Source organism: Bos mutus, chromosome 26, assembly GCF_027580195.1.
Source record: "Bos mutus isolate GX-2022 chromosome 26, NWIPB_WYAK_1.1, whole genome shotgun sequence".
NCBI lineage: Eukaryota > Metazoa > Chordata > Mammalia > Artiodactyla > Bovidae > Bos > Bos mutus.
In genome coordinates this window covers 40,114,018-40,140,799 of record NC_091642.1, presented here as the reverse complement: position 1 = coordinate 40,140,799, position 26,782 = coordinate 40,114,018, and the positions used below count along the sequence as shown (strand labels likewise).

The 26,782-nt window shown below is 42.9% G+C and overlaps 1 protein-coding gene and 1 long non-coding RNA gene across 10 annotated transcripts in view; one reads left to right on the top strand and one right to left on the bottom strand.

The window, feature by feature from the left end:
• Window positions 1-15,701, bottom strand: part of SLC16A12 (solute carrier family 16 member 12) — a 99,933-nt gene extending 84,232 nt beyond the window's left edge. For 4 of the 7 annotated variants that reach the window (XM_070363424.1, XM_070363427.1, XM_070363426.1 and 1 more), the window contains exon 1: window positions 15,249-15,698. The gene's annotated coding sequence lies outside the window, so the exon portion shown is untranslated. Of the gene's footprint in view, window positions 1-15,055; window positions 15,185-15,248 lie in introns of those variants that run through there. The other 3 variants (XM_070363430.1, XM_070363431.1, XM_070363428.1) reach the window with 3 other exon arrangements.
• On the top strand, window positions 14,246-26,308 carry LOC106700845 (uncharacterized). 3 transcript variants are annotated; one of them, XR_011462747.1, is made up of 4 exons: window positions 14,246-14,413; window positions 15,751-16,043; window positions 19,258-19,438; window positions 26,072-26,308. It is a non-coding gene; the product is annotated as an uncharacterized lncRNA (long non-coding RNA). The 3 variants fall into 3 exon arrangements; XR_011462746.1 differs by lacking the exon at window positions 14,246-14,413 and adding an exon at window positions 14,637-14,816; XR_011462748.1 differs by lacking the exon at window positions 14,246-14,413 and adding an exon at window positions 14,996-15,111.
• Window positions 26,309-26,782: the final 474 nt, after the last annotated feature.

The window sequence follows — 26,782 nt, the reverse complement described above, 5'->3', positions numbered from 1 at the left end:
GTCACACTGCCAGCAAATGCTGAAGTTGGGATTTGACTTCCATTTGAGGTGTTTTCCCCTTGATGAGTCTGGAATCTTAAGAATTGCCTCAAGAGTTCTTTCTGGACTCTTGGACATGATTCCCAAAATCCAGTCCTTCCTAAATGGCTAACCAAGAACTACAACAATCCTGTTCCCCCTGTCAGTCACGGACTGACTTAAGGATAGGGCAGTGACTTGAGGAAAAGTCTTTTGGGAGATTCTGAGAAAGGTTTCCACACTACTGAGGAGATAAGAAGACATGGCTTCTTCCCTTCCCCTCGATGTTTTCTATCTCAATATGAACCTTGAAGCTATATTCCATCTCGGGATCATGAGAGTCAGGCTGAAATCAAACCAATACAGGGCAGGAACAAAGCTAAAAGAATCAGAGAGAAACAAACGCAGAGCCAGACACTCTGCTCCTGACTACACTCTGCTTCTACTACACAAAGGAATTCTCTTCCTGACTAGGAAAGTTAGAGTTTCTGTTCCTCACACCCAAAATATCCTACCTGATACATTATCGACACGTGCCACCTTGTATCAGACCAAGCTTACATATTTTTTTTCCCCATGTAGTAGCTTCATATCTTCACATGTGGGGATTTCTAAGCTTACATCAGATGTAATTTTGATTTCCCGAAATCCTAAATGGGCAGAAGGAAAAAGGAGACAGTGGTATGCACAGCTGTACAAAGGGAACATATACAGCTGGTTCCCACCACACGGCTAACTATAGAAGCAAAGGACACCACGCTGAGTCAGTGAAGTTTCCGGCCCCTCTCCCACGATCCCCACCCCCATAAATCACAACAAAGCTCGAAGCCTAATGATCTCAACTGCCTCTCTGTGCCCAGAGAGAGCACCACACAGCACACGACCAGAAGAAAAGAAAAAGGAAGGAGAAGGAAGAGGAGGAGGTGATTTCATAACAGCATGCCCTCCTTTCTTTCCAAGGTGATAACAGCAATTTGGCTAAGCACCCAAAATTCCTTGTGAAATGTGTTGTTTTGTCAATTAACACTTCACATTCTTTTTTAAAAAATTACAACGCAGAGAACCTACTATATTGCTCAGGAACTCTACTCAGTGCTCTGTGGTGACCTAAAGGGGAAGGAAATCCAAAAAAGAGTGGATATATGTATACGTGTAGCTGATTCACTTTGCTGCACAGCAGAAATTGACACTATATTGTAAAGCAACCATACTCCAATAAAAATTAACTTAAAAGTAAATAAATAAAACAATGTAATAGTATCATGAAATTCAAAAAATTACAGTGCAAAATAGAAGTAATTCAACAGTTCTCTGCCAATGTTCTACTGAGACCACTGAAGTGATTTTTATTGCATGTCAGGTATCAGCAACCCTTATGTGCCTTTCCCTAAAACTATAACACACTTGAGTTGTAGCTTTCTAAACTCTAGACCAGTCTTCAGAGCTTCTCAGCACCACCCTCCCAGGAGAAGCAGGGTCCCCCTCTCCTGTTTGCTTTTATTGGCATCCTAATTATAATTGCTTTTTTTTTTAACTGAATATTTTCTGTGACAAACATGCATGAAAGTGCTTTCCCCAAGTCTGTTTATTATAAACACATAGCGAGGATTATGTTCATTGTTATTATTACCTTTGGTCCTTGCATTGAATTATTTTGTATAAATATTCTATTATTGACTACCTACAACAGCTCTCACATCTAATTTCTTTTGCTCATCTAGTTTCTACCCTACAGTTGTTCAAAATCAAAACAAGAAAAGCTTGTAAAGCCCTATCACTTAAGCAGGAGGATTTAGTAAAAGGCTAACTTGATTGCTTGTATTATTCAGTGAACTAATCCTTGAAATGTTTTTAGAATTAATGGCTTTTTTATTCAGTAAATCAGAATCCACAGAAGAAAAAAAAACATCTACCCAATATCTCTAGTGATGTCAGCCTCGACCTTGACCTCATGAGGTTTACCTCCAATCCACTTGAGTCATCTCCTCCCAAAGCCACAACATCAACTTATCATCACCTGTGCCTATCCTTCTTTTTTTTTTAATCCTCACTTCTGAAATGTGGGGTTGTTGTGGGAATGAAATATCCCTCTCTAAGCCCAGCTTTCTATGCTCCCCAAGACTCTAGTTCCTCCAATCCTATTGCACCTAGCTTTCAACCTCCTTGAACCCTCGGGCCCCTTGATTCTCCCTTTTCTCCCATGTCATCAGCCAATCCTGCTCTAGATTCCTTCTCCTTAGAGGCTAAAGCTCATGATCCATCATATCCATTGCTCTCTTTCTGGCATCCCCAACCCTTCCAAGCCACCAATCTCCCACTCCACATCAGTCCAAACATCCAAACATTTCCACTCCTATAACTGGTAAGGCATGTTTTGCTAGAGGCACTCTCTCAACCTTGCAGATTAATGGTGTGACACAATTATGATTTCCAACACAGGCTAAGTGCTTGGAGTGACTCAACAACAATATGTTACACCAATTCCATAAGCACTTGGGTTGAAAATCTTAAGTACTCAACGCACCTGCCATGTCCAGCAGGAGAGTACAGTGGGGAAGAGCCTTGCATCCTGGCTCTGCCCCTTAGTAGCTTAAGACAGACAACTTGCTTAACCCTTCTATGCTTTGTCTCATTTGTAAAATTAGGATAGTAATTCCATCTTTAAAGTGTTGTTGCAAGAAATTAGCGAGTTAATATATGTAATTTTAACAAAGCTTAGATAATAAAAATTGTCCAAAACTATTGGTGTCAGTTACTATTTTAGAGAGAATTGGGGCCACTGGACAGGAAGAATGAGAGAAAAGAAAGAAGGGAAATGACAGAAAGAGAAGGGGTGAAAATTCCCCTTCTGCCTTCCCATCCTTTTTAGCTACCTCCAATCATTTTCTTTCTTCATGTTCCCAGCCTCTTAAGAACCTGTCTAGGCTGACTGTCTCCTCACCCCTTTTTTCATTCCCATCTCCATGCAATGGAATTTGCCACCTGCCTCCATACACACCATACAAGCTATTTTTGACATTATCACCAATGACTCCCAATTGTCAGTGATAGCTGTGCCATCCTTGATTAACTGACCCTCTCTGTATCATCTGACCCTGTTGACTTCTCTCTCATTGTTGAACTCTTTCTCCCCTGAATTTCCATGACAGGAGTCTCTCCTGTTGAGTTTCCTCCCCTCAAACCTGTACTTCCCAATTCTCTGGCTAGATCCTTCCTCCTCTGACCACTCATTAGATTTAATTCATTCATTTTGTGCTCAACCCTGTCCTACTCTTTGCGACCCAATGGACTGTAGCCCACCAGGCTCCTCTGTCCATGGGATTCTCCAGGCAAGAACACTGGAGTGGGTCGCCATTTCCTCCTCCAGGGGATCTTCCCAGCCTCGGGAGCAAACCCAAGTCTCCTGCGTCTCCTGCATCACAGGCGGATTCTTTACTGCTGAGCCACCAAGGAAGCGTTTATTCGTTTTTTCAACACGTGTACTGAACACTTACCAAAGGGCAGGTACCATGACAGCTGGTGGAACCAGTTAGGCAGGGACAGCTGAAACACAGCTCCAGAGGGCTCTATTCACCGTGAGATGCAATGACTCAGACATCTGAGTGGTACTTCAGACATCTGAAGTTGTGTGATAGCCATGACATGACTTAGCTCTTGCCCTCACACTTTTTCTAGGGAAAAGATCAGCACATAACTAGACAATCAGAAAACATAAAGAAAGGTACAGTGACCAAGGGAGAATGTGAACACACTATAGTGACTCTTGAAAGCATAAGTTTTTGATCCATTTCACACTTCACTCTTCACATGCTGCTGCTGTGCTAAGTCACTTCAGTCGTGTCCGACTCAGTGACCCCATGGACTGCAGCCCACCAGACTCCTCTGTCCGTGGGATTTTCCAGCCAAGAGTACTGGAGTAGGATGCCATTGCCTTCTCCGACTCTTCACATACTGCCCAGGAAATTACATCCCATCATGGGATGTAATTAACTGAACCTAGTAGCCAATGATGCCCAAATTTTGCATTATTTGCATAGAATATTATATTGCCTACCAAACTTCTCTACCACATGTCCTAGAGGGCACCAAGCACCAAAAATATAAATATAAACAAAGCAGAAGTCTTACCCTGAGGCATTAATCTTACTTCCCATCCATATCACATCAGCACACTCGCGGATTTGTCACCCTCTTGGACTTTCTAGAAGCCCGACTGTCATCTGTTAAACACAAGCTGATTTTATCAGCAAACCCCTAGTCCTACCCAACTCCCGTGTTTAAAAGCTTTCAAGGATTATTCGTAGGAGCCAAAGCAAAACTGAAATTCCTTCTACCTTAGTGTCCCTAAATGACCTAGCTCCTGCCTGCTCTTCCGGCACCTACGTAGTCACATATAACACACCCTGCATGCCAGCCACTCCAAAGCACCCTGAAGAACCAGGCAGTTCTTTCAATTTACTGTCCTTTCCACCTCATTGCCTTTGTACCTACTGTTCCTGTTGCCTAGAACTGCCCTTCCTCCGGCTGTTCACCTCATGAATTTCTACAATTGTTTGACCACTCTAGGCAGAGTTAAGTGCCTCTGTCTCTGAACTCCCATGGAAGGCGATCACTTCTGGGACTCATCATTGCTATGATTCTTTGTCCACACACTCGTCTCCCTGAGGACAATGTAAGCCTCCGAGAAAGAACCCTGCCTGTTCTCTGTGGGTCCTCAGCATTGGGGGCCGTGTCTAGCACGTGCTGTGTACTCAGCCTGGTAAAGAGGTAAACTCACTGAGTTAACATCCCTTAATCACAATACCGGGCTTCCCTGGTGGCTCAGTAGTAAAGAACCCACCTGCCAATGCAGGAGATATAAGAAAGGTGGGTTTGATCCCTGGGTCAGGAAGATCTTCTGGAGAAGGAAATGGCAACTCATTCTAGTAATCTTGCCTGGGAAATCACATGGATAGAGGAGCCTAGTGGGCTACTTAGCAACTAAACCACAACAATAACCACAATATTCTTTATTAGGGCTTTTTTTTTTTTTTTTGCCAAACTGTGCATTTTGCAGGATCTTGGTTCCACAATCAGGGATCAAACCCAAGTCCTAACTACAGGCCAGCCAGAGAATTCCCCAAAAGAGAATTTTAAGAGTATTAAAACTATTAAAAAAAAAAAAAACTAAACTGAAACTTTTCCTTAATATAAGCTGTATTTGGAACCAATTAGGTATACTATGGGGCTTCCCAGGTGGCCCAGACGGTACAGCCTACAATGCAGGAGACCTGGGTTCAATCCCCGGGTTGGGAAGATCCCCTGGAGGGGGGCATGGCAACCCACTCCCGTATTCTTGCCTCAAGAATCCCCATGGACAGAGGAGCCTGGCAGGCTACAGTCCATGGGGTCGCAAAGAGTCAAACACGACTGAGCAACTAAGCACAGCACAGCACAGGTATCTTATCGTGCAAGAATTTATAAAGAGAGCAGAATATATCAGGACACTTCTGAGATGCCAATCTGGTGGCATAAGATGACTCAATTTGAAATTCTAGAATTTGAAATTCTAGTTAGACCTCCATCTCTAATAAAATTAAATATATGGGGAGATCAGCCCTGGGATTTCTTTGGAAGTAAGGATGTTAAAGCTGAAACTCCAGTACTTTGGCCACCTCATGTGAAGAGTTGACTCATTGGAAAAGACTCTGATGATGGGAGGGATTGAGGGCAAGAAGAGAAGGGGACGACAGAGGATGAGATGGCTGGATGGCATCACTGACTCGATGGATGTGAGTCTCAGTGAATTTCGGGAGTTGGTGATGGACAGGGAGGCCTGGCGTGCTGCGATTCATGGGGTCGCAAAGAGTCGGACACGACTGAGCGACTGATCTGATCTGATATTTTATGTGAATGTGGAAGATAATCAAAGAAGTCAACCTAAAGAAGTAAAAAAGGAATAACCCATATTAGAAGATAATATAAAAAAGAATATATACATATGTATAACTGAATAAACCTGAAATGAATATAGCATTGTAAATCAACTATATTTCGATAAAATTTTTGTTAAAAGAAGTGGGAAATGTGTGGGGCTTAATTTTTGATCCAGTGACCAGTCCCTTTATCATTGGAACACCCTACCTATTGAGCAAAATATTTTTGACAGTATCTTGTTTATAAACATTTATTCTTTACCCAGGTCCTTTAACTTTTTCTAAGGTTTGTGAGTATTTCTTAATGAAGTTAATACACTGTTGCCTGGTGAGCCTTGTAACTAAAAGTGACAAACAGCTGGCCAGTATGGAGGGCAGGGTTGTGTCGATGAAACAAAATTAAGTTTCAGATCCATGTGGAATGAACCTTACCCCTGGGCTCACTGGGATCACACTCAGAACCTAACAGTCACTAGGTCCAATTGCAAAATAGAGAATGAAGACATGGGGAAATGTCTGCAGTTTAAAAGTCAAGAAACCACAATACTTAAATCATTTTATGCCGAAAATACCACAATGGTCATCTACACTGCCAAAGCCACTGGTTAACTGCTCGAGTTTACCTTCTCATTCTGCACCTCAATACACATACAGCAGGAGCCCTGCAGTTTCTGTATAGGGTGTAGGGTTTTGAAAAGTGGGAGAACTTCCTTGGGTGGTTTCCACACCCAGTGCTCCGGCTCCCCCAGGTTACCCTACACCCCACCCACCCACATATACATTCATGCTCCGACTCTTTTGACAGTTATGCACAACTTATGTGGGGAAATAGCAATTTAAAATATAAAAAGGAAACAGCACTGACCAATGTGTACTGGATTAATTCGAGGACAGAAGAGGGACCTGACCTAGCACAGCTACTTCTCAGGACTTAATCTTTATCGCCTCTTTATAAATACTCCCAGTGAGTAATTACTTCACACACACAGACACACTCACACACAACGTGACTTAAATTGAGTTTCTATGCTGATAACTTCCAATTTATTATATATTTCTCGCCCAGAATATCTAACTGTTCATTTGGCTCTATACCCACAAGCATGAAGGATATAAAGTTAATACGACCCAAGTCTTCCCCGTGCTTTTTCAACACAGATGCACAGTAACACGGGGCTTCCCAGGTGGCTGGCTCAGTGGTAAAGAATCCGCTTGCCAACGCAGGAGCTGCAGGAGACTTAGGTTCGATCTCTGGGTCGGAAAGGTTCCTTAGAGGAGGAAATGGCAATCCACTCCAGTATTCTTGTCTGGAAAATTCCATGGGCAAAGGAGTCTGGCGGGCTACAGTCTATGGGGTCTCAAAGAGCCTAACATGATTGAGCAACTGAGCATCATGCATGCCTGCACAGAAGCATCTAGAGAACAATTAGGAGCTACCAGAACTACATAAACCAAATTTGGCAGGGAAAGAAAAGCAGAAACTTAGAAACATGTGGCCTAGGGATTTACAAACTTGTTTTTGCCAAAAAAAATCCTTTGTTCAAATAAAACCTTCCTTGCACACCCACAATGTGAAATCAAGAATAGCCCACCTGGTCAGGTTGCAGAACAGACCACTGAAAGGAACTCTAAATGAACACTGGACTCTTGGACACACTCTACTGTCTGTCCCCATGCCCTGGAATGGCCCCTGAGGCTCCTTGAAACTCCCAGAAATCTGAAAACCTAGTTCAAAAAACTACTGGTCAAGATCCATGACAATGCTATTTTTAACACAAAAATGAACAGTTGAAGCACAATTTGGGAAAGCTAATTGGTAACTGTGGGTCAGAGTTTCTATGAGTATTAATAGATACATACTACAATACAGAAAATAAATAACCAAAAAGGACCTACAGTATAGCACAGGGAACTATACTCAATATTTTATAATAACCTATAAGGGAAAGGAATTTAAAAAAGAATGTGTATTTTTATACATATGTGTGTGTGTGTATGTGTGTATATATATATATATATCAAAAACAGAATCACTTTGCTGGTTCAGCAACACAACACAGTAAATCAACTATACTTCAATTTTTTAAAAAATTAAATAAATAATTAAATAAAAGAACAAATGTCATTAAATCTAAAGTCGATTCTAAGTAGTGAGCCAGATCGGTCTTTTACAGGTCCTACATCAACCACTTCACCACATTTTCTCAAAGACAGTAAATTGCAATGACAAGGAAAAAACTAACATTAGTCATATTTTGTCTAAGTCACACAAGGCCAGGTTTAAGCTGCTTCTTTCTTACATAAAGTCCTATATTTTCAAAATCAATTTGGTACAATTAAATGCAAAGTATCCAGAGGCAAATCTGAGCATTAGGATGAACAACTCGATCAACTTAAAGAAACACATAAAAACAAGAACATATCTGTAAGTCATTACAGAGGAAACACATTGTTGGAGAGGAAAACCCCTACTTGCTGTCCTCAAGAAATAGACCTTTATGACATTACAGTTACCAAAACATGACATAAGTAAAGCTGCCGACTGGTTGGTTGACTGTCATGATATCAGTTTGGTTGCTTTGGCTCTTTTGACACTGTAAGCTCAGTGAATCTCACAGAGGGGAAAAATCAGGGGAAATTCACTCAACCATTAGGAAAGCTTCTCATATACTGAGTGGACCCTGTATAGAGAAATTACCAAACAAAAAAAAAAAAAAAAAAAGGAGGAAAAAATGATCACATTTAATTTTGTCTTCAGATATGATAAAACGAGCCTCTAACAACCATTTGTTTCAATAACATTTATTTTGAAAAAGCATAAAATGATTAAGTATTATGTAGATTGGTGGTTCTCAACCCTGGCTGCACATGAGATTCACCTGAGCTTTAAAAATCCGTGATATCCTGGATCTATCCTAGTTCTACTGAGTCAGAATTTCTGAGGCTGGCCCTTGGCACCAGTGTTTTCTTTTCCTTCCTCAGGTGATTGTAATGTGTCACCAGGCTTCAGAGCCATCAATATAGTCTTGAATTGACTGATCAACTCAGTTGTCAAACATCAATCTGAACAAATCATTCTGTTGTGATAGCAGTGATGCCTGTGCGTTGGGGTCCCCCTGTTCATGATAAGTTAATAATGATGGGAAAGGGTGCTTGGGGCTTCCCTGGTGGCTCAGACAGTAAAGAATCTGCCTGCAATGCAGGAGACCTGGGTTTGATCCCTAGGTCAGAAAGATCTTTGGAGAAAGAAATAGCAACCCACTCCAGTATTCTTGCTTGGAAAGTCCCATGGACAGAGGAGTCTGGCAGGCTACAGTCCATGGGGTCGCAAAGAGTCAGATATGCCTGAGTGACTAACACACACATGCAAGGTTGTCTGGTCAACTCATATCTGACTAAAAAGGCTCTCTTTTCCTTTAAAGCAGATCTAACCTTGCCGAGTGTGGGTTTGGGGATTTAGGGGGTGGTTCTTTTGCTGGCTTCTTCATGAGCTGTGAATGTCATTGTTTTGATATAGGTTCAGCTTCCCTAGGGCTCAGACTGTAAATAATCTGCCTTCAATGCAAGAGATCGGAGTTCAGCCCTGAGCTGGGAAGGTCCTCTGGAGGAGGGAATGGCTACCCATCCCAGTATTTTTGCCTGGAGAATTCCAGGGACAGAGGAGCCTGGCAGGCTACAGTCCATGGAGTCGCAGAGAGTCAGACACAATTGAGTGACTAACACTCACTAACACTTAGAGAACTGAAATTGCTATTTCAATAAATACAACTGGTTTTGGTAGATAAATACGAGTCCACTTCTATGGAAGATATTTCATCAAATAAAAAAAGAATTATAAAATAAGCAATTATGGCCTTAATCTATAAGATGTTAAACCACAAGATGTGAAATGTGCTCAAAATATTTTGAAAAATTATAAAGTCTACAAGTGTTTACTGATGGGTAGAGTTAAGATTTTATGTTGCTACTTTGTTTACATGTATATCCAGGAAGCCATAAGACAGTTTGGGGAAAAACAGGTTGTGATTTCTATGGTGATTTAGTAGATTGAAAATTAGGTTCCGGCCTCCTCTGCAAGCATAAGGGACTAATATGACATCCATAAGAGAACCTCATAAACATGGAATTTCCCTCTAGAGCCAAAGAGATGAATTATTTTCAAGATACACAGGGGTACCCTAAGAATTTGGAACATTATAAGAGCTCATAATTGAAGCAATCAGAAGTCAGTAAAAGCAGGGAGTCAAAAAGTTGATACATCATGTTTCAAACATATTTCAATTTCAGTCACATAAATAAAGGGGAAATCATTCACTAATTGTTGCATGTCCCCTGATGATTTCAGTTCTGTGTTGCCTTTCTTGGTTACACCATGGCCAGATTTCTTCCTTCCATGTCTTAAATGCATTTGTACCTTAAAAGGCACTTGTGAAAAAACCTGAGGGTAAAAATCCCTCTAGTTTTTTTTTTTTTTTTACTAAAGTTTTCTAATCTTTTATAAAAGCAAACTATTCCATACCTGCGGAGCAGCAGTTTGCTGATTTTTAAAAAATTTAGCCTCCTAAAGTATATTTAAAAAAAAGTATATAATTCAGATGTTGTAAAACCAACACCACTAATTCCAGAATCCAGCCATCACCCCAAAAATAAATCTTGTACCTATTACCATTCACTCTCAATTCCTGCTACCCTATACCCTGGCAACCACAAATGTACATTTCGTCTCTGTATATTTACCTACTGTGGATATCTCATACAAGTGGAATCACAATTTGTGGTCTTTTGTATCTGCCTTCTTTCACTCATCATAATGTGTTCATGGTTCATTGAGGTGGTAGCCATTTATATTGTTTTTTAATATGGCTTATTTTTACAAATCTCTGTGGCAATCAAGTTTTCACAGAAATAGCATTCCTTTTTGGCACTCCCATTATATCAGTTTATTTAATATTTAATTAAATCACAAAATTACAGTAGCAAGTATTATTAAAATAAACAAGACTGTGACCAAACACCACTGTAGGCGTGAACCTGAGCTGATAAAAGCAAAGTACACCAGTTTATTATGATGGCAGTTATTTGCCACAGTGGCCTCTGCGTTCTGAGCAACAACGGGTTCCTTTTTCAGAGGGAAAGGAGAGCAACAGTTAACACCATCAGATGCATTAGTGTTGATGGGTACTCCATTACCTAGGATGAAGCGGTGTGTATGTAGAGGTGTAGAGGTGATCTGTGTCTATTAGACAACACAACATAACTTCAACTATCCCAAAAGGAAGTCTTCCACACGTCTAAGTCTTCAGAAGAAGCAAAGATGGGCTCCCATTGAGATAGGTATACCCTGCTCCCTCAATAAAAACTTTACCATCCTACTTATCTTTTAAGGATCAGCTCAAACATGTCCTCCTCCTAAGCCTCGACTCCTCATAGTGCCTACCTGCTGTCTCGCCTTCCTTTTAATTTCTAAAACAGTTATCTATCTCTTATGGTCGTTATAACCGGTATTCTGTTGCTAGTTGTTTTATTCTCTAAGTTGTGTCTGATTCTTTTGTGACTCCATGGGCTGTAGCCCACCAGGCTCCTCTGTGCATGGGATTTCCCAGGCAAGAATACTGGAGTAGGTTGCCATGCATTCCTCCAGGGAATCTTCCTGACCCAGGGATCAAACCTGAGTCTCCTACACTGGCAGAGGATTCTTTACCACCAAGACATCAGGGAAGCCATATAGCTAGTTACACAATATCTTTTCTTACATATGAGACCATAGACTGCTTCAGAGGCAAGTAGTATGTTTTTATATCCCCTACAGCCACCGGCACAGGAAACGAGGGATGCAGGACATAATCTTTGAACAAATCTGTAATAAGAAGTTCAATAAATATTTGTAAAGTAAATAATGAATACATTGATTAAATAATTAATTAAAGGTGTGTAACTTCTTACCTGGCTACAGAGCAACACATCTCTTTCTTCAATGTACGTGGGGTGGTGGGGGGTAGGTAAGAATCTGACGGGGGCATAGTGGTAGGCAAAGGAGAAAATCAACTGCCCCTGGGTACCTAGCAGCTGTCAGGCGTCATGACTCTCCTCCAAGTGTTTAACAGAGATCACTTTCAAACAGGACATTGTTAGATAATGACACTTTCTGATGCCCTTTGATGCAGAACAAATTAAAAACAGAGACAAAAATCTTTGTACTCAAAACTGCCCAATGTCTTCAAGTGTGGATTTAGTTTCTCTAAATTAAATTATCATACAACTTGAATGGGTTTTTAGAAATCGTACAAAAAGGGACTCAGAAGAACATCGTTTCCAAATTGGCGATATTTAAAAGCAAAGCCATTGGTTAGGTAAGGAATGCATAAACAACCCCCAAAGCTGTATTGAGTACTTTTTTTTGGCTATATATGCCCGAAAAACTGCCAACTTCATTTTGATAAGCCTTTGTTAAAAACAACAAACATGCCTGAGCTTGCAAACCATGCCATTCTGAAGAAAAAGCAATTGAGAAGATGAGGAAATGCTTAAAACGGCAACGTCTGATTAAAAAGAAAAACCTCTGTGGTAACAGGTTTAGCAATAAGTCACAACACTGTGCTGCCTATTAACATGGAGGGGAGCAGGCGACAACGCAAACAGAGAAAATCAAAGCACAACACTTACCTTCATAAATAAATAAGAAGCTACATCTTAAAACTAATACAATTATAGTTCACAACACTGACATCAGGGCACCAACATCATTGAGAAAACGAATCCTCTCATGCTTCATTAAGTTTAATGTCACCACAGTGATGTCCTTGCACTAAAGGAAGTGTCATTTCAGGGACTCTGAATGAACACACATAAAGTAACCAAGTGTGGGAATTTCCAGTCATGCAGAGTTCACGTACATCAGTTCATAAAAGTCAAAGTAACTTTACCTGAATTTGTTTCTGTATTTATTTTCACACTGATTATAAAATCAGCAGAATTATGGGATTGGAAGGTAGATAATTTGGAATATTTGTGTTCATTTCCCTATGGTAAAGAATCTGCCTGCCAATGCAGGAGAAGTGAGTTCGATACCTGGGTTGGGAAGATTCCCTGGAAAAGGAAATGGCAACCCACTCCAGTATTCTTGCCTGGAGATATCTGCCTGTTTTAGTCAAAACTGAAATTCTCTTCCATCTGCCAAACAATCCTGGAAAAATTCTAATAAATAAATTGTAACCTAAGGTTCATAAGACCAAAGTTCTTTGTTTTATTCACTGATATACCTTGAGTGACCATAACATCACTGGGCACATAGTAGGCACTCAATAAATACCTATTAAAGTAAACTGAAAAACATAAAAAATGTGTAATGTAACGTGGAAATGCTAAATGTGTGTGTTCAGTCCCTAAGTCGTGTTGACTTTTTCAGACTCCAAGGACTGTAGCCCACCAGGCTCCTCTAGCCATGAGATTTCCCAGCTAAGAATCCTGGAGTGGGTTGCCATTTCCTCTGCCAGTATCCTCCCAATCCAGGAATCAACCCAAGTCTCCTGCACTGGCAGGCAGATTCTTTACCACTAAGCCATCTGGGGAGCCCCAAATGCTAAATAAGTCTCTTTAAAAATTCCTTTCTCTGAGCACTGTTATAGGTCATCATGTTAATCACAACACACAAACTGTCCTCATATAAGCCACTTTTCCCAAGCCAGCTCCAAAGTCACAAATCACACTCCGAATTCTAACCAATGATCAGCACAGGAAGGTAAGAACCCAAAGAGACTCCAAAGACAGATGAGGATACATTTTATCCATCTGTAGTTTTGATTACTTTTCTTCTCCTGGTGGTTTACCTGTAATGTACCTGCATATTCATCTTCATATTATTATTTAAATACATGCATTTAAGATGTATTATTTAAAATTAAGGGTTTGTATTTTTTAAAATTATCCTAAAAGGCGGTTTGATAGACCTCTCAACTATTTCAGAATCCCACCAGTTTAAAAACAAAAAGATGAAAAAAAAAAAAAAGATGGACAAAAAATAATAACAGGAAAATGACATGATCAGATGACTCTAATCATTAATTTTGTTCTAAATGCCTGAAAGTAATATGGTTTGAAAACTGAACTGAGTTGGAAGGAGAGGGCCTGGATTCTGGTACTGCCTCAGTCACCAATGAACTTAACCAATCCTTGGCAACAGGAATCTGAGCTTCCCAGGCTGTCTGGTGAAGAGTCTGACCAGACGATCTCTAAAAACCTGAACAATTTCCAAGATCCTGTGATTACAAGTGACCAAATCCAGTCATTTAATTACTACTTCTGGGAGGGTCAGACACCATTTGCCTAGTTTGACATGAGGTTTATGGCGAGGCAGTTGATTTTAAAAGCTAGTGATCTCCAAACACCTGATGAGTGTTTCTAAATATGGAGGGTCTGAAGACTCTGCTTCTGGGTTAAGCTGACTGCAGCCACCAGAGTGCCCAACTCTCAGCAAAGAAAAGGTAAGTTAAACTAATTAGAGTCCCTCCAGAATGGAAGGATTGAACCAGTGCCCTAGTAGGTCCCAACTGACTTATTACCAAAAAAAAAAAAAAAAATTTACCAAGAGATTCAGAATGAATGCTGAGTGGTGAAAGCCAAAGGCTAACCAAATAGCCTCAGGACTTACTGGAACCCTGCTCTCAAATTTTGCTTCAAGCACTTTTCCCTGAGTCTGCACTACTGGTATCACTGATTTTGAGGACAAGAAGCAACTAAGAAATTAAGCCAATGGAAATTAAGTAAACATTATCACCTGAGGGAAGGGAAGATCCGAAATAAATAAGATACGTTAGGTACAGAATCCAGAAGGAACCTTGCGCGATCTCTCCTGCACGAGAAGTTGGCATTTGGAAATCACAGGAGGTGAGGATCAAAGCCGCTCCCTGTCCAGCCACCTGTCCAGAACCTGCCCGAGCACCGGCCCAGCACCGCCGGGGCAGGTGGGCATGTGTCTTTCCCCAACACAACGGACGCTCCGAGGGACCAAGCTATGGTGGCGGGCTCCCGGTGCGTCGCCGGGCAGCCAAGGGAGCGCCCTCTGCCACCTCCACCCAGCCCAGCCCTAGAGCCTGCCGCCCGGCCGCGAAGGATGCCCGGGTCACCTGAGCCACCGCGTCCTGAGAGCGGACAGAGGGTGTGCCAGTGGGCTCCCGGGCCGGTACGCTGGGGATCCTGGTGCCAGAGCGATCGGCGGGAGACTGCGCCCCGGCAGCCCGGTGGGCCAGCCTCCAGCCCTCCGCAGCCCGCCCAGTTAGTGCAGATCCCCCTCTCCTCCCGGCCGCTCCTCTGGCTCACCTCGCGTGGACCGCTGCAGCCCGGGCGGTGGCGTGCGGACATGCCCCCGGGGTGCACCCACCGTGCCGCGTCCCCGCGCGGTGGCCCCTTCCCGGGCCCCAGGCGCCGTGGTCCGCGCTCCCGAGGGGCGGGGAGCGGACGGGGTGGGGGCGCCGGCGGGGCTGGGGCGGGGGCCCCACGGGCAGCGCGGGAGGCGGAGAGCGTGGCAGGGAAAATCCCCGCGCCCAGCCTCCGAAATGCACCCGGGAGTTCAACGCCCCCAGCTCCGCCGTGGACTCTGGCCGGCGGGTGAATGGGATTTATCCAGGGATCCGCTCTACCGGCCGCGGCTTGGCGAGGGGTGAGGGGCCGCCTCGCGGTTATGTAATGGACCTGCCCGCTGTGACCCGAGCCACCTCGCTCCGGACTGCCCGACCCTCCCCGGGAACGGCGGTGCCTTGCTCCTGACCTAGTAGGCAGGCAGAGGAGGCTCGGTATTCTCAAAAAGAACTTTCCCCTGCAGGGTCAAAGAGCAAGCTCTGCTTCAGGAATCCAAGGACTCCCAGAGGTGAACGCGGCAGGGATCTCTGCCCGTGCAGCCCGTCCATTTCACAGCACAGAAAACTGAGGCTCCGACGTGTTTAAAGCGCTGTTTCTTCGAGTTGGAGGACCTAGATTCAACTCTCTCGAAAAGCCATGACCGTAGGCAAGTTACTTAAATCTCAGAGCTCAGTATCTCCACCTGTAAAACGAGGATAATAGTGTCCACTTCCTGTGCTTGATGAGAGGACAAAATGAATGAGGCGCAGGAGCCCGGTATGTAACACACCCCAGTAAAAAATTACTGCTGTTGCTCGTGCTAAGGTTCGCCCCCTCCGCCAACGTCGCTGTAAAGTCGGCTGTCCCACGGACCTAAAGAGCTGCCCCAGGGACCTTCCTGTAAAGTCCACTTTTTGTCAGGAGCGAAGTCTCTGAACTGAGGAGGTCCGATTCCAACTTCTTGGGGTCTACATGCTTGCTACTCCATAGCATCAGTGTCATCTGGGACCTTGCTAGAAATGCAGAATTGCAGGCCCAACCCCAGAGCCACTTGTAACAAGAATCCCTAGGTGATTTAGTCGGTGGTACTTCAGAGTTTCACAATGAATCCGACTTTTTGGAAAATTTGAGAAGGGGACTAGAAAGTTGTGATGCAGTGGCCACACAATACCTTAGGGTATTTTTAAAAATAGACCGCCAAAGTCCTTCCTCTTTTACATCTGGCTGTTTTGTTTCTTCCCCTCTCCTCAGTTTCCTGTTCTTTATAAATCTGGATGAGCTCTTGTCACTTGTAAAATAAAGATCTAAGTTATCTGGAAGTAAAGGCTAGTGAAGATACCTTTAAGGCACACTATAGAGGAACTTCCTTGGTGACCCAGTGGTTAAGACTCCCCTTCCAATACTGGGAGTAGGAGTTCCATTCCACAGGCCCGCAAAACTAGCAAACAAAAAATGCAGCAAAATTTGCAAACAGAACTTGTAAAAGAATTCATTAGCATTGCGTATGGACTTAAAATGTTGAGGTTGCGGGGAGCCCTGAGCTTTCAACTGTGAAGGTCTTTTGGTTAAAGGCTGGAGTACTTTTTGGTTCAGAAAAATACTTTTTTTAGTTAAACATTGCTTTGGGAGGCTGAGAAGCCCCATTTTCCACTTCAATAATGTAGGGTAACCAGTTGTTTTTAAAAGTTTTGAAGAAGAGGAAGAAACCTCACAGGCTTTTCTCCATCTACATCATTTGTCATAGAGGCCCTAGAAAAGCCAAGGACAGTTCTTTTATTTATGTCATGAAGTGTTGGTTGGTTGTGTTTGCTTGTTCAGGTTTAGCTCGGCTGATCCTATCTCTGACAGAATGATTTTCATCTTTTGAGAGGTGAGTCTTGGTGGATTATTGATGATGGTGCTGATAGAGAAGGTCACTCCCATCTGCCTCCCCCTTCAGGGTCCCCCCCACCCAGCTCCCATGCAAGGATGGTTCCAAGGGGTGGGTGGTGTGGAGGTGGAGTTGGAGAAGATGGAAAGAGGAAAGGAATCTCTTTTCCGTGAGGCCAGAGGAACTGGGAAGGAGGGGGACAGACCCCTCTCCTTGCCTTGGAATCTAATGAGGAAAGAAGGGGGAAAATGCAGCATTTCTCTTAAAGAGTGCTATCCAATAGAATTTTCTGTAATGGTGGAAATGTTCTGTGTCTGTGCAGTCCAAAATGGCTATGAAATGTGGCTTTGTTGTTTACTTGCTAAGTTTGAGACCCTATGGACTCCCCATGGACTCCACCAGGCTCCTCTGTCTGTGGGATGTCCCAGGCAAGAATATTGGAGTGAGTCGCCATTTTCTTCTCCAGGGGATCTTCCTGGACCAGGGATGGAACCTTTCATCTCCCACATTAGCAGGTGGCTTCTTTACCATTGAGCCATCAGGGAAGCCCTAAATGTAGTTATTTACATTTAAATTTTAATCAAAATTCAAGTTTTTTGTGTTTGTTTCTTGTTGCTAGTCCGTTGCAGCAATCACATTTCACGCTCTATACCAATATGTAGCTAGTACCATACTGGACAGTATATCAGACATTTCCTTCATCACAGGAAGTTCTGTTGGACAGCAGTGCCTAGAGGCCAGGATTTTGGTGAGGAGGTGAACCCAGATATTTCACCTTTTCCAGATTCTAGTCAGACTCTCATCTGTCCTCTGGCAAGTGAGGAACTGATCATTAAACCTCAGCCATTGAGTCCTTGTGAGAGTCAAGCTGGAATAACCCATAGAATGTGTTGGTTGTCATGCCCTGCACATAGTTAAGTGTGCAAAAAGTCTTAACCAGTATTAATATTTCACAGTTTTTAAGTTTTATTAGTCAAGTAACCTTTTGCTGATGTGCTGAGCTACTCTGGTCCCTCAGTGACCATCTATAGCTGTGCTCCAGCCCCCTCCGTTAGCTTCTTCCTCCCCTTTGTGAGCTGGGCACTGCCTTTGCTGTTTTGGCCTGGAGATACAGCCTACTTGGTCAAATCCCTACCATTTGTGCCCAATAAATAACAAATGTGTGAACTAAAGTCACAGTGTACCATGGTTCAGGGGAATCGATTGTCAAATGAGATTCTCAGAAGCATGACACCTTAGGGTACATCCATTATAGAAGGAGTTGTTTGTTCCTGTTATTTGGTCAAACAAGGATGTGTGGACTCAGCAGAGAGAAACGAGAACATTGGCTCCAGATAAGTAATATCTGGGCTGTCCACGTCAAGCTGGAAGCTACCAGGAGGTTGGAGGTGGAGGCGGATGGAAACATGAAGCTTTTACCTAAATAGAATTTGAAAGTTCATTTCCATGGCTAATAAGGAATCCAAGGATAAACTGTAAACAGCATAAAAAAGATGCAAGTATTTTATGCCGTCAGGTATGCGAATGAGGGCAGTGCACAGAATGGGAAATCGTGAAATTCTCCGCAGAACACCAGGAAACAGCTTTCTGAATATCCGGCTTCTCAAATTCTTTCTCTTTGACTTCTTTGATAAGGTCACATGCTGTGGGCACCTTTCAGATTCCACTTTGTGTATTGTCTTCCCTGGTCCCTGTTCCATCACATCACTTCTTCTGAAGGTTTTAGAATTCAACATCTATTTCTCTGCTTTTCTTTCTTCACCCCAATCCTCACTCCTGCCTTGTCATGACAGTGACTGAACACCTGCCTGTCAGAGGCTGTGCATTCCCAGTTCTGACCTCTCTCTGAGCCCCCAGGCCTCCAGTGGATATCGTCACTTAAATCTTCCCCACCCCAACACTTCAAATGTTAATTTATCAAGAACTTGCTAGCTGGGTGACCTTGGGTAAGCTGAATAACAAAACTTCCGTTTCTTCATTTATGAAACAGCAAAATAGCACCTTCCTTCTAGGGCTATCTCGAAGGTTAAATCAGACATATATAAAAAAATGAAAAAAAAAGAGACATATGTGTGAGTACCTAGCACAGTAGCTAACGTATTGCTGTTTTTGTTGTTTTAGACCCACAATCATGTGCGACTCTTTGTGACTCCAGGGACCTTAGCCCACCAGGCTTCTCTGTCCATGGGACTTCCCAGGCAAGAATACTGGAATGGGTTGCCATTTCCTTTCTCAAGGGGTCTTCCTGTGTTGGCAGGCAGTTTTTTACCACTGAGCCACCTAGGAAGCCAGCTAATGCATAGTAAGTACTTAATCCATGTTAGCAGAATGATTCTCAGTGGCCAAGATATGGAAACAAGCTTTGTGTCTGTTGATGGATTAATGGATAAAGAAAATGTGATATATATATGTATATTATTCTCATAATAAAGAAGATCCTGCCACTTGCAACTGTATGGTTGAACCTGGAAGACAATTTGCTGTATGAGTAAGCCAGACACAGAAAGACAAATACTGTATAATCTCACTTACATGTGGAGGCTAAAAAATTTAAGTTCATATAAGCAGAGAATAGAACAGTGGTTGCCAAGGCCTGGGTGCCATGGGAAGTGGGGAGATATTGGCCAAATGGTATGAAGTTTTAGTTATAAGATGAGTGAATTCTGGGGATCTAATGTACAGCGTGGTGACTATAGTTAACAGTACTGTATTTTACAACGAAATTTGCAAAGTGAGTGGATTGTAAATGTTTTTACCACACACAAAAAGGTAATTGTGTTCTATGTTAGTGATTTAGTTAGCTTCATTGTGGTAATCGTTTCACAATGCATACATATATCAAATCATGCTGTACACTTTAAATATGTTTAATTTTTACTTGTCAATTATACCTCAATAAGTTGAGGGGGGCAATTAAAAATAAATGCTAGCTGAAAATACACCAAATACAAACACTCCTCCTCCCTTGACCGCATAGAGTGTAAACTGGTTGATGGCAGGAGACTTCCCTGTCTCGTTAACTATTGCCCCAACGCTAACAGAGCAGGAACGTCAATAAATCTTTTGGAATGAGTAAATGTTCGTTACGCCTCACCTTTGCGGTCACCTCTGTGATTCTTCCTCTTCTAGATTCATTCAATTAGTACTTATAACATTTACCCTGAACTGAGTCACCAACCAAGGGCAGGACCGTGACAGCCCCACATCTAACTCAGTGCTGCAACTTGCTCCCTGCCTCAGGGCTGATGTGCGGCTTGAGAGTTCCCTGACCCAGCTCGGTTGTCTTCTGAAGACACCTGAGATAAGAAAATTTACATGGAGATTGGGAACGAGAGAGAGTAGCTGCTGGTTTTTTCACTCGACTAGATGTGAGGTATGACCCAAAACACTGGTGAGAAATTCCCTGCGGTCTGACCACAGACCTTGTGACCTACCCTTTCTTGACCCATAGGATCAGCACACGGCCTACTGATGTCAATAACATTGAGCTTCATTTTCCAGTTAATTTCTTCAAAATCTTTCAAATTATTGCTCAAACTTTTATGTCATTTTCCCCCTGAAATGTACATTTTGAGTTTAGCATTTTGTATCTCTAAGTCAAATTTATATAAAATTATGTAATTTTCATAATGTTAAGAGATGTCATATACCTCCTTTCCTTATCTGAACAGTTGTTGGGAGAGTTGTGAGGAATTTATTGATATTTATTGAGTTCCTTTAATGTCCCCAACTCTGGGTATAGATTTCCTTCCATCCTCACAGGACTTATTTTCCTATTGAGGGACAGAGCTCAGAGTGGTTAAATAAATTGCTCAATATTATGCAACTAGAAAACTGTGCTGCCATATGAAGCCAGGTCTGTTTACTCTGGGGTAGACTGATTGCGAAAACAGCTGGTATTCTCCATTCCTGTTTCCATATCCTTCACAATGTGAGTTAGCACCAACCATCAAGAAGTGGGGCCTTGTTTCCCCAACCCCTTGAATCAGGGCTGGTCCAGTGACTATTTTAACCAGTGGGAAGGAAGAGTGGTGGGCCAATACTGAGTCTAGACCTTAGGGGCCATGCCCCCACTGGCTCAGTCTCTCAGTACCCTTCATTGCCGCAAGAATGAGCCTGAGCTAACCTGTTGGAAGATGAGCAAACACATGGGAACAAGCTCAGTCAGTTCAGTCACCCCAGCCAAGTCCCCAGACACCAGGAGAGCCAAGCCAAGGTTAGCAAAGCTGGCTGCTAGCCCCACAGCAGGCTCTGGGTGGACCAGTGAGCCCATCTAGACCAGCTCAGATCAGTAGAACTGCCCAGCCAACCTACACAGGCTCACACATAAAGGTTTCCTATTGTAGCTACTGTGGGTTTGTGGTGGTTTGTCACGCAGCATTATTTAACCAAGAGATAAGATAAATTCACAACATCTGCAGATCTTGTTTTTACCTTGTAATAGTATAAGAGAAAAGTTTTTGCAAACATGTCTATCAGAAGTCTCTCTTCCCCAGGGTTTATCATGCTATTATGCTCTTTTCAATGACTCGAGGGGAAAAAAAACTCTGTTGTGAGCAATATATTAGAAAAAGGAAAGTATTTGTGTTTAATGGGCCAATTTAATGAGCAACCGAATTGCAAACTGAACTACAGTGTGTGTCTCTTCATTTCTATCATCAGACAAATCCAGCATAAACAAATGAACCAGTGTTTTTGAGTGTCTAGGCTGTGCGTGGCACAATAGTATTTTAAGACAGGGTTCCTGTCATCAAGGAATTACAATCTAGTTGAAGTAGAAATGCAAATGAAAGAAGCTGAATAACAATAAAAGATTTCAAAAACACCATCACCACAACCTACCACTTCAGAAGGATAAGGTGCATGATCATTTTGGTAAAGGAAGTCAGTGTTTGCTCTAACTCAGTTGTTGCTGTTCAGTTGCTAGGTTGTGTCTGACTCTGCTAGAATTCAGAGGAGAACCTAAACGCTTGGGACAGAAACTAGATTAATGCTGACTTTACAGGTGGTTCTGGAACTCCTTGGAGCAAGTCAGCAAGCAGATAGGAAGGCCCTTGTGGTAGTGTGAAACTGCAGGTAATGATATTAGCAGTGAGAAAGTGCAAGGTGTGTTTGGCGGTGAGTAAATAAGTCTTTTTGATGAGAACAGGGAAAATCAATAGGACAAAGTGACTGATTAGATAGGGAGTGAAAGAGACAGAACAAGCACATGTGTCTCCAGCTGGGAGGACAGTGATCATTAACAGAGAGAGGGGTTAAGAGGTAGCAGTTGGTGAACAATTCAGTATACACGTGGAGCTTGGGGTGGGTGTGAAATACCCATCAGGCTGCTGGAAATGTAGGGCAGGGGCCAGGAGAAAAGGTCAAAGTTAGAGATAAGGCTTGAAAATCTTCAGTGCAAGAGAGCTGAGATGAAACCATAGCGGAAGGACAAGGCCTGGACCTTGGGGAATGCCCACAATGTCTAGTGGGGAGATAAGGGAGATGCGTAGCTGACAGCTAAGCAGGATGGAGCGAGTGCTACATGAGTCACAGGAGAGTGATAACCATTCAGGGCTACGAGAGGTGTACAGGAGCAGAACAGAAACTTTCTCTTTCAGGAGAAGAGTGAGTGAGAATAAGCAGGGCCTGCTCCCAGAGGGCTTCTGGAAGTCCTTTGAAGAGGCACATGGTTCCAGCTAGACAGCTCACCTGCTAACATCAGAAACACAGTGAAGACCGATTAGACTTTAATTGCAAAAAAAAAAAAAATCAGCCAGCTTTGTTTGGGGCTGATTTACCCTTTTTGACTCACTCTGTTGATCTTCTTAATGGATTAATTAGCAAGTTCCTGCTTCACCTTTATTCATTTTGATAAATTCAGAAAGTGCAAAGTGAACAAACTATTTGATGAGGATAAAGCCAACCCAAATAGATAAGGCATCAAAGTAAACAAAGAGTGGACACACCCCCTTTTAGTTTCTATGCTAAAATTTCTTTTACTGCTTACTGCTAAGTCACTTCAGTCGTGATCGACTCTGTGCGACCCCATAGACGACAGCCCAACCAGGCTTCCCCGTCCCTGGGATTCTCCAGGCAAGAACACTGGAGTGGGTTGCCACTTCCTCCTCCAATGCATAAAAGTGAAAAGTGAAAGTGAAGTCGCTCAGTCGTGTCCGACTCCTAGCGACCCCATGGACCGCAAGCCCACCAGGCTCCTCCGTCCATGGGATTTTCCAGGCAAGAGTAGTGAAGTGGGGTGCCAATTGCCTTCTCCAAAATTTGTGTTACATAAATTAACATGTACTAACTGGGTGCTGCTGTTTCTGGTTTTTCATCGAGACACATTTATACATCCCTATGAATTAGTCTCATGATTATAGATGATGCCATGATAGCATCATTAAGTGAAGAAAATACAATTCATTCCAACCACTGGAAGAAACACTCAAAGAGTTTCTAGCAATATAAATAATAGCCATTGGTTATATTTTATTTCAGTAGAATGTGAAGAATAGAAAAGCACAAAGTGAAAAAAAGGCCACATTGGCTTTTATACGTTTGTTGAAAGAAGCCAAAATCTGCCAGTAAACTGCTTTCCAGTTGCTTAGAGTGTTTCCAACCAATGTGAAGGCTAGTTGAAGGCAGTGTACTTGTAAGCAGACTCATCCTCGTTAACCTGGTGTATACCTGCTCCAAGTGCTATGCTCCAGAAAAACTGCATGAAGGAACGGGTACATTCATAATCTTTCCAAATGGTCCAGAGTCCTAAATTTGAGAATCATGACCCAGGTATTCTATGGAGACCCAAGGATGGTTGGAAAGAGGGAAGGCACCCCAGTGGACCCGACCTTCTTCCCTTTTCTGCCTCTTTGAGTAAAATAGTTCTCCTTTATGGTTTTATTGTATTGGGCTTCCAATTCATTCCATTCATCAAGCCAGAAATCTAAGTTTTCTTTTAGAAGTCTTAAGTAATCTTACCTCCCACATCAATCCATCTGTTGCTGTTGCTGCTAAGTCGCTTCAGTCGTGTCCAACTCTGTGTGACCCCATAGACGGCAGCCCACCAGGCTCCCCCATCCCTGGGATTCTCCAGGCAAGAACACTGGAGTGGGTTGCCATTTCCTTCTCCAATGCATGAAAGTAAAAAGTGAAAGTGAAGTCGCTCAGTCATGTCTGACTCTTAGCGACCCCATGGACTGCAGCCTACCAGGCTTCTCCATCCATGGGATTTTCCAGGCAAGAGTACTGGAGTGGGGTGCCATTGCCTTCTCTGAATCTATCTGTAAGTCCTGTCAATTATCTCATCAAAATATAGCTCAAAATCTGCCTCCCTTTTCTCCATTTGCACTGCTGACACCCTAATCCAGTCTGCCATCTTCTCTTGCTTACTCCTGCTATAGCATCCTAACCCATCTACTTGTTTCTGCCCTAAGCCTCTGCCAATCAGTCCATTCTCATGAGAACACTAAGAAACTTTTTCTCAAACTTAAATTAGGACTTCCCCGGTGGTCCAGTGGGTTTAGAATCTGCCGGCCAACGTAGAGGCCAAGGGTTCCATCCCTGGTCTGGGAAGATCCCTGCTGCTGCAGGGCAGCTAAGCCAGTGTATCACAGCCACTGAGTCCATGTGCTGCAACTTCTGAAGCCCACGTGCCTAGAGCCCACGCTGGGCAACAAGAGAAGCCACCACAGTGAGCAGCTGGCCCACTGCAACTAGACAGCAACCCCCACTTGCCACAACCTGAGAAAGCTGGCACACAGCAGTGAAGATCCAGCACAGCTCAGATTAAAAATAAAAAATAAAACTTAAATTAGATCACATTGCCTCACAGCTTAAAACTTTCCTCTGGTTCCCAAAGTACCAATCTGGGCTCCTCTGACCATGGTCCATAAGTGTGCCATGCCCCTGCCTGTCTCTGCATCCTCTTGTGCCATATTCCCCATGTCTATTATTATTATTATTATTATTTTCACATCAAGCCAAGGAAGCAGAGGCTTTTGCTTTTGTCTTTTCCTCTTGCCTGGAAAGCTCTTTATCATTTTTTGCAAAGACCTCAGCTTCAGTATCCCCTCCCCAGAGGCCTTATCAGACCATTCTAACTTAAACTCAATCTCCCTCCCCCATTATTTTCCTTCTTAGCACTTTTTCCTCCTTCATAATTTTTTTTGCAACTTTTTGTTGCTGTTTGCTTTCGTTTTGTTTGACCCTGAACTAAAAGCTCAATGAGAATAGGAACTATGCCCGTTGTGTTCACCAATGTGCCTGTAAACCTAGCCTGGTGCTTGGCGTATATTAGGAACTCAGTTATTGGATGAATTAAATGGTTAAAAGGAGTCAAAGCTTTCAAGGTGTGGAGTCCCTGAGACAGACAAATTAGGCATTTTGGATGGGGTGACAGTGTTCATAAACTTCATTCCAGAGTTGCGTTGATGACTGGTGATCTGAAATTCTCAGGCCCATGCTCTTCCAGCCTGGTAGAGCTAGACCACGTTGTCGTTGGGAAAGTTTTGTAAAGCTAAGAGGTTGTTTTGCCCTGTTGAAGAGAGATGTATTCTTGTTTATCTGTGTGTATGAATGTATCAAAGTAAGAAATAAGAGTTGCAGTACTTTGAGGGAGAATGCCAATTGATTATACAACATGCATTATTAATACTTGTTATGGTTATATTAAAACTCATACAAAGCCCATGTAATCTCATTTCCAGAGTTTAGGCTTCTGGCCAAGAACATTATGACAGTCTAGTTTGGCGTTAGCATCATCTGGAGAGGGTCTGAGGCAGGGTTATTGAATTAGATTTGGCTGCTTGCTAGCAGCACATTGCATTTCCCATCCCCGATGGAGGCGGACGTGGGAGACGAGGGGCCGGTGTCATGCTGGGAGGGTGGGAGTGGGTGAGATGATGAGAACTACCTCTCAGCTCCCTTCCAACTGCTTCTGATTCTTCCATTCCAGCTGAGCCAAGTCAGCCTAGCTAAACAGTTATGGAGGGCCTTCTGCATGCCAGGAACTGAGCTGGAATCATGACCATGGACAATGTAGACACCTGCTCTGCCTTCACAGAATCTGGAGATGGTCAACGGGAGGTGAGCACGACTTGGCAAAACCAGATGGTGACATCAGTCAGTACTCGGCTGTCCTCTTGGAATGTCAGTTTGGCACAAGAATTAGCCGTGTCGTGAACAATAAAAAAAAAAATAATAGCACTTTCTTGAGTGGTGTAAAATATTTTAATCCCCAGTTCCATGAAATGACCATTGGACGCATTTGAAATGGCCCCGGAATTTGAAGTCTCAGCTGCCTTCTCTTGAATGTTCCTCCATCCCCTCATTTGTTGGAGCGCTTTCACCATAGCTACATGTTTATTGTATTTACTGGGTGATACTGAGCCATTTTTTTCTTAATTTAATAGTAAAATCCGTATGCACTTCTCTTATTAGATTTGTGAAATAATAGAATGTCTGACTTGCCCAGAATTTCATGATATGCAATCCTGCAGCTGTTTTCCAGTATCCTGTTGTGTTTACAGCTACTTACTCATATTTGATGGAAACGCCATGTGCCAATTTGTAACCCATGGCAGCCAGAGTAGTACACCTTTTATTTTCTCATTAGCCCCTCTGCATCATCATCATTTTCCATATCAGGTAGTATGTTCATTGTTAG